Source organism: Lepeophtheirus salmonis, chromosome 13, assembly GCF_016086655.4.
Source record: "Lepeophtheirus salmonis chromosome 13, UVic_Lsal_1.4, whole genome shotgun sequence".
In the NCBI taxonomy this organism is placed as follows: Eukaryota; Metazoa; Arthropoda; class Copepoda; order Siphonostomatoida; family Caligidae; genus Lepeophtheirus; species Lepeophtheirus salmonis.
The window spans coordinates 25,619,113-25,633,831 of record NC_052143.2 but is presented as its reverse complement, the minus strand read 5'-3'; positions in this window follow the sequence as shown (position 1 = coordinate 25,633,831).

Sequence of the window (14,719 nt, the reverse complement as noted above, 5' to 3'; positions counted from 1 at the left end):
TAACATATATTTTGCCCATTTTATTATTTATATGAAGACATTTTGGCTATTACATAGAATTACAAATTTATAGCTACCCTTTCAATAGAATATTACTAGGCAATATTATGATACAGTATCGAATAAAATACTATGTAGATTTTAATATTGCAAAATATATATATGGAATTCATTTTAAAAATGGTGAAGAAATAATATGATGGTAATGCATGGGATTACATAAAAGATATATATTTAGGAGTTGGTATGATTGACTTATTGGGCTAACTACCAGATGATTCCGGGCCTTTTTTTCTGTTTCTTTTTGGAGGCTAGGTGCGTGATACAAAAAAAGATAACGACGTGTGGACCCTGTATATATCACAAAACCTCCTCACTCTAAAAAAAAAATCATCTTCGGTCGTATAATTAACCCATATCGGACAACTGGATTACATTTAATACTTAAAATTCATTAGCATGGCTTTAAATAGTTAACCCCGCTTTTTTTAATTATTTACTTCATAAAGGATTTTAGGGATGAACGGTATTTGTGAATGTTTTGTTATACAAAGTGTAACCCTGGATAAAAGAAGGTTTAAGAACCCATCCTATTTCATATTACATTTTAAACATCAATGATTCGGACCTCGAGGCTTTGAATGAAATAAAATAGGCGTAAAATATGAGTTAATACATACATACATAATATGATTTATAAAAAATAACTTTATTTGTGTTTAAAATGAAATGAGAAGACCTAATAATAAGGCATTCATTGAAAATGCCTCAAACTATCCGCTTGCTCTTTGTATTCAAATAAAAAGTAATGAAATATTTCAATTTATACTATGTCGTTACTTCGGGGCCTTTGAGTAGTAAATATAGTATTATGTATCCCCACAATTTAATTTTTTATCTACTTAAACTGAAATATTAAGGATAATATTACTTGATAACAAGTAATTTCATTATTTTTTATGAGGTAGATTTTTATATTTGACTTGTGTTAATTTTTTTTTTTTTTAAACTATGAGGCGAACATGGAATGTTAATACATTTCTTAATTAATTCCAAACCTATGTCAATATATGCATTTTAATGTGGGCTGGAAGGACTGAAGCACCTCCCTCCAAATGCAGGAATTTTTGACTGTGACAGGAATTTTTTTTTAAATATTTGTAGTTTAATTTTTGAAATATTTACCAAAAATTTTAGTTTTTTGTTAATACCTGTTGATTTAAAAAAAAAAAAAAAATCCTCTATTTTTACCGAAAAATTATTTTTTTTATGAATATCTATGAATTTTTGAAAACTATATGGAAAAAAAAAATATTTTTCTATTTTTCTCTCCAAAAAATTAAACTTTCTCTCAATAAAAATAGATTTTTGAAAAAAATTTCGAAAAAAAATTTAATATTCGAATATTTTTTCTAGAAATTTAACTTCCTGTGAATAAATATAGATTCTTAACATTTTTTCGAAAAAATTTTTATTCAAATTTTTTACCTTGATTTTTATTTAATATTTAGTGAATAGCTATCGATTTTGTAAAGAATTTCAAAAAATAGTAATTTTTTGAATTATTTTGAAAACAAAATCAAAAACCAAGCAACAAATGTCCAAGAGTTAGGTTTTTGCACTTATGTGGAATAACTACATATTAGTGATACATTAGGTCTAGAGAACTTTAAGACTAGTTACGTCACAAAAACCAAAATATGTATATATATATTTTGGTTTTATTTTTTTTGAAAATGTTTGAAATATTCACAAAAAAAATTAATTTTTGGCTCTACTGCATAATTTGCCCGAATGACCTTTTCAAGAAAATACATCGTTCAAAAAAAACTTTACTCCTATTTCTGCCTGAAATTTTTCCATCTTCACCAAACGAAAATTATAGTAAAAAGCAAACATTCCTTAATTTGGGGGGGCTACAGCCTACCCCTATAGACGCCCCTGATATTAAGGTTTGAAGTTATTAAGTCAACGACTCAATAACTTTAAACCCTCGTACGGTATCAGTAAACTTGTATTATCCTAAAATATCTGAGACGCTAACAGACTTTGGGTACCCGAACTTTTACGGGTCATAAAAAAGATCCGAAGGATTTTGAGGATCTTAAAATTTTTGTAGTATTGCATAATGCAATATCCTAGCAATAAATAAAAGATTTTAAAGATACGCTTTATTTATCTTGATTAAAAGTTAGCAACATCTGCATAAACATTTGCACCGGGTGGTCTTTCTTCATGGGGTTATCTCACACGACTGTCGACACACGACACCTTTATTGTATCACACGACTGTTTCGAAAAGAAACAGAAAAAAGATCAAAACTAAGTTCGTAGTATGCCAATTCTGTACAGTTTAAAAGACGCTAACTAAACTATGCAACAAAATGAAGGTCTTGGTGCGCTTTCAGGCTGAAACCCACATTTACTATTATTATTTAAGCCATAGAACTTAAAACTTCCGACGAATGGATAGATTAAGTTGAATATCGGTTCCGATAATATTCCATTGAAAAAAAAATTAAACTCTTTCTGTGTTTTTCAACAATAATATATACTAATATGATTAAAAATTTATATGTAAGGGGATTCAAACAAGTTTCATTAGACCTATTCAAAAATATACTTTTATGAATTGTGATATGTTTCCGCATTTTTAAGATTTTAGGATGTGAGAAGCTCAAAATCATTATTTATGGATTTAAATATGTCCTATACCCTGCTTCATGGGCCTTAAAGTTTTTCCAAAATGCCGTTTTAATTATTTTTCGTAGTTTTTAGACAAAAAGTATAAATACAACAAGCCATTGAAGTATCAAGATTGCCCAGGTAAATAGGCGGACCAAAGTACTAATAATTTTTCTAAAACCAATATGAAAACCGTATCAAAATTCAAAAAAGTATATTTTTGAATAGGTATAATGCTTCATATTCAAAATCATTGATTAATTCATAGATATATTTCCGACTCAATTTTTTTGCCTGGAATAATATTTTTATTTTTTGTCATGCAATCTAAATAGCTCTTATTTGATAAAAATTCTTTAATAAATATTAAAACAAAATAGATTTAAAAAAAATTCCCATTAAATGTAATCAAGATAAAGTAATAAATACTTCATTCTTCAAATGCTGAATGTTTGTATCAAATATGGTACTGAATCGTAGCTATACCCGAAAAACATGATTTTTGTAGAGGCTTTTAGGGCCAAACTTGTTAAAGTTGAAAGTTTTAATGGTCAATTTCGTGTTTTACGGCTTTAGTATCAATAATAAATGTGGGTTTCAACCTGCGTGCAAAAATATTTATGCATGGTGTTATAATTAAACCAATCAACATTCAGAAATCTAATTACGAGAAAAGAGGCAAAAAAATCGAGTAACGTTCTTCTCACAAACACAAAAATGGACAGTGTATTTGGTTGTCAGCAGTTTCCACTTCTTTTAGTCTAATCACTGTTCGTGACTGATTGATTATATACCAATTAGTTCTTATTAAGCTGTTATTTAGCAGTTAAAAAATATTATTCAATAACAATTGAAGAATCGGAGAATTTGCAAACTATCAGACGATTTTGGATCTTTTTCTTTCCTTTTCAGATGAGAGGTTGTGAGATACATTCAATGTTATTATATCTTACGATTAATAAATTGCATTAAAAAAAATAAGTTTGAAGTGTGCTTAAACGTTTTAAAAAAAGTTCGTGTACAGTTTTGTGATTGGTGAAGCTGAGTATTACACTGTTCCAAAATGGAAGTCAAAAAAAGAGAAAATTCGATACATTCTTTGGTATCACTACGATATAGGTTAAAAGGCGGAACAGGCGAGCAAAAAACAATTGTGCTATTTATCGACCCAATGCAACAGCAATGGTTCCAACGATTCCGTTCTGGTAATATGGACGTCGAAAATGTCGATAAAATAATGGAAATTTTGGAATTGGACCAGAATATGAGCACTTATTGCATTACCTAGGAATTGAACATTAGCCAAAAAACTATTTGGAACCATATAAATCGGATAGTCCTAATTATATTATTTTCCTAGTCAAAATTGAGTGGAAAAACTTCCCCCTATTTACAATCATTCTAATAACTATGTTTATAGTAATAATAACATTGGGTTATTTGTTGGTTCAGTAAAATGTATCCTTAGTTCTGATTCTATTTTATTTAGGTCTAAACTTCAGGGAAAACAAATATTCGTCCAATTTTAGTTCTATTTCTAGATCCAAAAGTTTGTGTACACAAAATTTACAGGATTATTTAGGTCTAAATATTCAAACCTACTCGAATCCGAGAAAATCTGTCATATTTAAATTTTTAAATCGGGACATAATGATAAGGATGTTATTATTCTTTTTCTAATTTGTTGTAATTCGAGGACACACCTGAAATTAAATTTTTTGAAATGATTGTAATTTGTATGGGTATCACGAGTCATATCGTATACATTTTCCTTTTGAAGTAGAAAAGGTTGAAAGATTTACTGAAGATTGCTATGTGACAAAGTTACAAATATCCTAAAAGTTTATAATATTTAGATTCCTAAATGAATAATACGAAAATTAAATCATATAGAGGATAAACATTAATTTTAATTAACCAATCCCGGATCTAGCGTTTCTCTTTGTTTGTTTGTCAATAGACAATGTTTGAAGGGAATTGGAAAGGATTGCGTTGTATCATTCCTTAATATGAGGCTTCAAATCCAACTTTTCCAACTCAATATCTTTTATCGAATCTTAAAAAACGTCGCAAATTTTAAAGGGTTCTCTAAAATGCATCATTACCACTAATGGGTCATTCCATGTCAAATCAACAAAAACAAATAAAAAAGTTCACCCGACCCTCTCAGATTTAGATGATTTTTGGCAAACATGCTCAAATTTATGAGTAGATTAAGAATTTCAGCACATAATTATGAGTAGTTCATAAGATATAGATACTCGTTACAGACCAAAATTTTTAAACCTACTTCAATCTCTTATTAACGAACGCTTCTTTTATTTGTATATTTTTTTAAACTGTTGTGAACAATAAAAAAAATTTTGTAAAAAAAGTCAAAACTAAGGTTTTGGAACTCTTTTTTAAAAAAAATGTCTAAAATCATTTCTTACGTTACACCAATTTCTGTTGTAGGTATTAGAGAACTCTGATGAACGCAAGGGCCTTGGTATTCATGCCATTGTCATTATCAAGACAGCAAAATAAGGCCTTATTTAAAAACAGATATATGAGTGGGACGGTGGAGAGATTTAGAAATACTTGGGGACTTTAAACCCTTAAAAAGGGGTCATTGACGTCATTGTGATAACAACAGTGACATACTAATAAATACTGATATATTTTTTTAATTTGTCAACTTCTAATCAATATTCTGAATTACTGTTGTTCAGTTTTTTTTGTTAGTCTATATATATCATAAAACAAGTTTAAGTTATAAACACATACGTACAATTGACCAAATTTCCGTAGAAAAGTAAGATAACTTTGAGATCCCACCCTGGGAGCTATGATACAAAAAACCAACATTATTTTTACGTAGCCAAAGTTTCATATTCATAAGAATTGGGCTTTTTTTTTTCTTCATTAATTACTTGCTAAGGTATTTCAGATTATTTCTTTTTAAATCAAAATTAAGTTAATAAAATAAGGTAATTTAAATTTTGTATTTTTGACTTCATTTTTGGAATTTTCATACTTCAAAATATTTAAGTACCAAATTTCAAGAATTTTTTGGATCAAAAAATATTTAAGAAAAAGTAGGGCCCGGTAATAAGGCATTAAAGCGATATTTGAAAATGTTAGTCTGAGACGAGTATCCATATTTCATGAACTGCTCTGAACTAAGTGCTAAAATTCGGCACCCTTAATCTACTCATGAATTTGAGGTTGTGTGCAAAACATCTTACAAATCTGAGAGATCCGGGTGACATGCCCTCGTTGATTGGACATGTAATGAGGCTAATATTATAGACAGCAAAATAAGTTATTCAGTTTATTCACTGATTACCTAATTTAGCAAAAGTTGTTTCGAGAGACGAACTTTACGTTGTTGTCACAAAACCTCTAACATAAAAAGAAACATGAGGAAAAGGCTTATAATCCGTTGGCAGTTGGTCAATTCTGGACGAATTCTTCCCAACCTTGCAGTATTACTTAATAATTCTTGATAATTGTACACAGCCAAACAAAAGCTATTTAAAATTATCCCAATCAACGTTCAAAACACTGGTTAGGGGAAAAGAAGCAGAATGATTGATACCTGACAAAAAAAAGTAAAAAAATTGGGATTGATACATCCCTAGAAGATCGTGTGAGTCAAAAGGCGACATTGGCAACGATTAATGAAAATGATTTTCGGAGTGTAGAGCCCTATATGTATGTTCCTTAAAATTACCTAAATATTATATTTAACAAATAACTCTCATAAAACGACCCCATTTTAATATTCTTATGTAGAGTGAGTGCAATATTGCTAGTATAAAAAGAGAATGTCTTTTAGATAGGAGAAAATATAAGAAACGATTTTTGACCATAATTGTGAGATGAAGGGTTAAAAATGTCCTAAAGACTGCTTACACTATCGTTTATGGAGCCCTTGTTATTTCTTAGTAACGGCCCATTAAATGAATGGGTTTAAATAATAATAGTTACTTTTCCTTCGTCATGTTGGCAATGAGAAAAAGCCAATATAGTTGATATGATATGAGCCAAAAGGAGTTGCTATTGCTTCTAATCTTATTTTATTATTATTATTTTAATTAATTAACTTTGCAAAAAACCCAAAAATAGACATAAACAAACAACATATCATGTTATTTTCCATATGTGTACACAGTAATATATAATGTATTCTTAGCGATACTAATTTTAAATAAACAAAGATTCTAAGGCTTCAGAAAGAGCAAAGATTCATTACAATACAAACACTTGATCCTTTGGAATACGAGATTGATAAATTAGGGCGTACCCCAGAAAAGAAAAAAATGAATGCTTTTCGTCCATCTGTAAAAGAAGCAATAAAACTGTACACCATATAAAAATCCTATCGAATCCTCTAAAAGATTCCAAGTACATGCCCTCATAATCAAATTAAGCTAATGCATTGGATATGTTAACTATTAGAAAAGTCATTACAAGGTTATGTGAAGTATGCTCTGAAGGCCTCCTAATAGTTTGAAGCTTACTCGAAGAATCCATTTTGAATATACTTTTTTTCTTCCAGTTAATGGAGGACAACATTATTTCGCATTAATTTTACTACTCAAAGTTTTTGTATGGCTAACTCGGGGATTCGCAAATAGGTATAATATAAACTAAGTTTTGGAGGATTTATTGTGATTGATCATTTTTACAAACAATAACATAACAAAAACATTGGTATACAAATTAAGGCGTTAGAGTACCTACTAGAACATCATGAATAATAATAGGTTTGGGAAAAATTAATTCCGTATTTTCGATTAATTTCAATGCTTTATAAGAAGTGTATCAATCATTCGATAATAGCCAAGTATATCCCGTTCGGTTCCATAACCTGTTGCTAACGATAATCCAACTTCATAATGCCCTTTTTTACTGATATGAAGAGAAGAACTTTCTACACTTAAAATAACATTAGTACATTGAAGATATTTTTGTTATACTTATTTTATTATATGTATACACCAAAGATATGCAATAATGCTTACTCAAGCGGGTGAAGTTAAGACATAGACAACCTATTAAATAATGAACAAAAAAGAAAAAAGATAACACGCGACAAACGTTTTTCTTTTTTTTAAACGCTAAACTTAGTCACTTCTCTATCTATTACGTATATATACAAGGTGTGTTCAAATAGTAAGATAACTTTGTACTTTTATGAATAAATATTTATTTATGCATCAAACTGCCTCCCTCAAAGTAATTTCCCTCAGATACAATACACTCGTGTCATTGCTTTTTTCAATCCTCGAAGCACTTCTTATAAGCACTTTTCGTTATAGACGTAAGCTCTTCCAATGATGTAGTATTTATCAGCTCCATCGTTACAAATCTCTATCCTTTCATAGGTATCTTCAATTTGGGGAATAAGAAAAAGTGACATGGGATCAAATCAGGTGAATAAAGATAATTGTGGTCTTGTTTTCGGCCAAAAAAATCTCTCACAAGGAAAGGATCATTATCATGATCCAAAAGCCATGAATTATTTTTCCATAATTTTTTTCGTATAATATAATTATTTCAAAACTCTTTCTATATTGGCAAAAAATGATTATGCCTATCAAATTTTTAATACAATTTATCTGAGGGAAATTTATAAAAAATAGCAGTAATTAGTCATATTAGATTTATTAAAGTAGTGTGAAGGGAGGTCATAAATGCACCTAATTGAAGGGATCTTTGTTTTATGTACATACGTATATCATTCATGATTGATAATGAAACAAATCCTAATGACTTATCTATGACCTTGTTCCAAATTTTGAGTTAGGATTCTTTTTTGTTGTTAAAAAAGGGTTTTATCCTATGTATGTCTGGTTTGAGGATACTGCAATCTATGCAGTCCTCCAGTGTGCCTTGTTCTTCAGTGGAGAAAAAAATAGACTGTATTCTAAAAAAACAAAAATATTATAAAAATGCATACATTATTCTCAAAAACTATTCGAATTTAAATTCAAAAAGGAAAAAAAAAACCACCCCCAAGCCTTCATCTCTCCCTAAGGGCCTGAGTCAATGATAAATGTGCTCACGATAAAACTTTTTTTTAGCTCTGACTGATAATTAATTAATCTAAAAACTGCATAACATTTAGTTGATATAATTGACTTGCTCATATATTCACTGGAACCGTATCCCGTTTTAGGGTGAACAGAGCATGGTGCAAAGAAAATTTTTTTGTGCATTTTCATTTGTTTAAAAAGATATTCAATTTTTTTTAAAAAAGGAAAAAAAAAAATCAAATGAAAAAGGATATTTCTTGATATTTTGGACTGATTCAATTATTTTTCTATTTATGTCTGATAATACTGACTGCTAAAGGACAATGAAATATTATTTATTTATATTTTGAAATGTTCATATGTTAACTTCTCATAAAGAAATCATAACATATTAAAAGATAAAAAATATTGAAAAATAATCTGACAACTGTACAAAAGGCACTTCATTTATCAATTTTTTCTTTAGTGAAAGAGGGAAAAAATAAAGAAAATGAGTATGTATGTACATAACTTCTTCTTCCATGAATAACTTGTAGTACTAAATAACATTGTAACTGTAGGTATGTACATTTATAAATATTAGTCGGGGCGTCCGCACAATTATATTTGGGGAGGGGGCTAGGGTTTTTGGATCTTTTTTTAATCCAAAAATTAAATTTTTTTAGAAAAGAAATTCAATGTTCCACAGATAATCACAAAAATTAATTTTTTTTTCTAAATCAAAGGCTGTTCACAAATAAATAAATTTTTCGGAAAAAAATTTCAAATAAAATTTCAAAAATGTAGAGCTATTCTCAAAAAAATTCAAAAATCCGCAGCTGTTCACCTAAAATAAAAAAATTTGGAAAAAAATTTCAAAGATCAATTTTTGGGAAAACAAATTCAAATATTAATTTTTCTAGTAAAACCAAAAAATCCTGAACTCTTCAAAGAACCATCAGTTTTATTCTCCATTTTTCATGAGTACACACATTCGTGGGTGCCCTTTATAAATAGATGCTCTCTCCTCAATATTAATATAATAATGATAATTAGAGTTGTATAAAATATGCATGCCGGTATGTAAAAATAAAAATAAACTGAAAGCTTAAGTGGTAATCCAGATATATGAAGAATGTTTGGGAGAAAAGCAGCTTAGCTATAATGCTATTGAATTAAATCAGCTGCAAGCAGGACTCAGAGGAAGGAAATAAACACCATTCTCATTCCGTATATAGATAGGACATATAAGCTGGAATAAGGTTAATAGAAATACAAGGTTAAACCATCATGTAATCGAGCTTGTTTGAATTTTCAATCCGATATATTGTACCGACTGCTTGGCAAGACAGACAGATTTTGACAGAACACGCAACTAATCATAGTCTACGACGTCACTATTGCTAGAATTTTCAATTTAATGTATCCTACCGAAGAAGGGGGGAGAAAGACTTATGGTATCATTGTTTACAATACTGATGTGATTATCAGCTGCCTACTTTATTATGATTTTTGAGGGTATAACGAAAGTATTTATTAGCAAAATGTTTAATTAAGATATACTTCGTATAATTGACTTGGACGGTTTTTATCCGGTACAATAGATTTAAAAACGTCACACTCAATGAAATTGTAATTCATTATGAACCATATTCTCAGAATAATAACTAATGAAGCGACAAAGTAGAGTATTTCGAAGTATATTTGAAGTTCTAAGTTTAAAAAAAAAGGATTAAATTACATACTAAAAAATAAACCATCATACATTTATGTTAAATATACAAAATTAAACAATTAGAATCATATAACTAATAATAACAATAAATTATGAATATAGAATATTAAAATAATAGTGATCCAAATAATATTTTCTTGTTCTGACATCGGAATTCAGTTAAATATGTCATAACTGTAGGTTGCAAAACACAAACCATACGTGGAGTTGAATCAAAAAGATCATCGCCCCTTTTTCCTCATAAGGAAGTTGCTATATACAATTGTGAACAAGATAGATATATCTCTACCGATGAGATCTAAATAATTATTAATAATAAAGTAAATGTCAAAATCATAAAATTAGACAATAAATATACTATACAAAAATATTAGAATTAAATCCATCTCTTCTTCCAATCTTAGTACGAACAGCTTTTAGAATCTTACTTCCATTTATTTCATGTTTATCTAAAAAAAGAAAACTTAATCCATGCAGTCAAATTTTAAGCCTTAATTGCTTATTTTAGATATAAAAATAAGACTCCTTTATAAGGGATAAGACAATTCAGACAACCATTCTTGACTTAATGTAGTTAAGATTTTCCCTCCGTTATTTATGCTTGTATAATACTATTATCATGAAGGATACACACAATTGCTAATTATAATGCTACACCCAATGCAACTACCCCCATTGTTGACCATTTAAATAGTTGTTTTTGCCTTTTATGAGTTTTCTGAACACCATTTCTTGGAGCTTATCAACCATAGCTAATCGTTAATTGATAAAAAAGTAATATTTATTGACTATGTAATATTGGAAAGCCTAAAGATCATACCCAAGTCTTTAAGTGAAGAAACTAGTGTCAGACAAACTAGTTACGAACCATCCAAAGCTACTAACCCGTTGTTGTGACCATTTAAGCAGTTGTTTTTGCCATTTAATGAGCTCTGTATCATAATTATTGATATTTTTAATTAAAATAGAATCATATTTTATAATTAGATTTAGTTAGATAGTACAAAATTTAGAGTTCCATTTCGAAATTAATAAATATTCTATGCTTTTTACTGATAACTTTTATCGTAATTTGGTGTGGATGACTCTAAACATGCAGAAAATTCTCAAAACTTCATAATTTACAATGGGGGTATTTCTATCAATTGAATCTTCTAAACATGCTAGGTCTCACAATTCATTGTAAGCTGGATTTTCTGATAGAAAATTGGTCAATTTAGATCGAAATGGCTCTAGCTTAATAACATTTCGTAGCAGTTCAACGATGGTAATGCTGACAAGTAAGGGTAATCTTCCTTCTAAAGCTGGGATGGCCCAGAAATTTGATTGAGTTGATTATGAATAATGGTCAACTCTTCTAATATATATATTCGTCATTGATAATCTCCTTTGCTTTATTTATAGAAGGCATTTTTCATGGAGGCTACTCAAATATTCCCTAATTACTATGAAGTGCTTGAAAAAGTAGTCTGCTGCTTTAAACCAAGTAATTTTTAGATGAATATTCCTGATGAGGATAATGATTTAATTCTAGACGGTGGACTATAGACACATTTATATCGACAAATCCTACAAACCATCTGTTTCCCCTCCGGTAAGTATTTCCAAATACCTGGGCTTCCATTTCAAGAAATCAAGACAGAAGGCGACGTTATTTTAGGCATTTTATTCAGTTCTCTATCGACTATCTGTATCTAATATTATATTAATATTGAATAATAAAGGCGGGAATTGATAACGTTCTTGATAGACGAAGATGTTTATTATTTTAATCAATTATACCCTGAGTATTTTTTCCCTTCTCCTGGCACGCTTTTGTATCCTTACCAAAATGATCAACCTTAAACATCAGTCGTACACGCGTTATGGTATAACCTTGTATTTCTATTAATATTGGGCTAAAATTACTCCGATGTTGATCCTCAAATCTACTCTAAGCCGTCCATCAAGGACTTATACTTACAACTACTGAGCAACCCCTCATTCTTAATATCCGTCTTTCATAAGCACACGCACTAGTTATTACTTTAAACTTACATTTTTCCTTCTCAAAAATTATATTATTATGAGAACTGTTGTAGAAAATAAAAAATCCTTATCAAGTTACAACTATGAAAATTTGATCCACTTTCTAGGACATATTTTATACAACTTTAGCAATATTAATACAACTAAACAAATTTCATTGTAGATAAAAAAAAATAATATTAAGATACTCACCAAAAAAAGTTCAGAAATCTGCGACAAGGTATGCACTCACCTTTAATGTGTTGTACGTACTAGAATCCTAGGGGGAGAGGCAAAAAAAAACGGAACCGAATATTGTTTCAATCTTTGTATTAAGTGAGAATATCTAATATGAAAAATAATTAAATATTGGATTGAAAAATACCGAACCCACCTCTTCCCCCTTGCCTACTTTGGAGTCCAGTGTTGCAATATTAGCCGATATCTATTGAAAATAAGTCAAATTTATATGGGGTTGCAGAAAAATGTTTTATATAGTTGATAAGTTGAAAGTTAGCTGATTTAGCTATTTTTTACCAATTAATAGTAATATATTAATTATGATTAACCATTTATTTAGTGCCAACACTTTTTAAAGTTATTCTTGATGGGCATGAAACTCATGCATCTCACTTAATCACGTTAAACATTACTTATGTCACGCTTCATTAACCCATGCAGTTCAAAATATCTGATTTCGAAAGTTTCGAGTGAAAACACCCCATTCCCGAGTTAAAGGCCACAAAACAAGCCATAAGTGCAATTTAATGTTAATCAGAATTTAAAAAATATTTTTGTTTCTGAATATAATATTTCTTTATTTGTAAAAATTTATTTGAAATAGTGATACACTACTCAAGTTTTATGAAGTAAATAAAAAGGACACAAAAAAAAACTCAGCTCGAGGGCATAAAAAGCAGAGTCCATTATATAACAGGTAAATCTTCCAAGACTTATTTCCTTTCCTTGCAAAAATTTAGAATTTATTTTTTGCCACAAGTAGAAATGTGTTGACTTTTCTGGAATTTGTACTCATAATTCCAGTTCGTTTTAAAAATAATCTTTAATAATTTTTTTAAGACTAACGGGAGTAGTCGACATTGCTTGGAATTACTTAGCCGTCTAAAAACGTGTATTTTTCTAGTTATTATCATTAATATACATTCATATTAATAAGCATCAGTGCAACTAAAAACATATTTATACAAATTATAACAAGACTAAAGTAAAATATTGGTTTATTGACTATATAAATTGTTGAATTACGCTTAGGGTCTAAGCTCATTTTTAGATTAATTCGCGGAACATCAATTATGATAACAATTTTGTGTGGTCATCAGTACTTTATATTAAATGTATTATGGTCTCTCTGTTATACAAGTATTATTGTTATTATAAGATCCTTTGATATGAACATATATAATATATTCATTCAATTACAAATACAGAGTTCTCTAGAGAACTACACAAATTTTTAAATCACAAGTATCAATAGTTCATTAAAAAATACAATTTTTTTGAATGACGAGTTTTTTAGTGAGCAAAAAGTGTTAGGATGTGTAATGAGCGTCCATACAAGTAACGATTATTCAAACAAGTAACGAGTATTCAAGTGGAGTAACGAGTAAAGCTTGTAATTGCTCGAGTATTTTTTTTTTTAGAAATTCGAAAATACTCGGGTAGTAATCATCAGTAATTTAAAAGCTGTAGAGTCACATTGCATGACATCATTAAACTAATACAGTCATTATAGTAAGATTAAGAATATCACAGGGAGCTTATTTCAAAACTTTTGATTCTGACTTATAATTGATGAAAAATTTGAATTGATTACTTTATACTTAGTGGATCAAATTCAAGAAACAGGTCTTGCTGGAATGTAATCTCCTATAAAACATTTTTAGATCTATATAGCAAAAATTCCTGGTCTATTGATGCCTCATTTTTTAGTATGCTTAATAGCTTGGAACTGCGCGCCTCTTGGGACCTAATAAATAATAATAAAGCAACGACCGCGAGAGACGCTCATATTTTTATTTTAGCAGAAGAAGAAAAGGAGAGATACCTGTAATGTTCACGATACTAAGGATGATAAAATTGGATTGTGGAAATAAATGTTGTTCTTCAGCAAAAATTTAAAAAGAAGGTATTCCTTCTTTTTGCACAAAGCTGCAAATATATTAGATGGTTACAAAAAAGATCGTCTCTAGCACCAAGAAATCAAGAAGTTGATCAAACCAATGAAGATATTTTGGGCAAAATACATGTGTACTTCTAAACATCATTAATC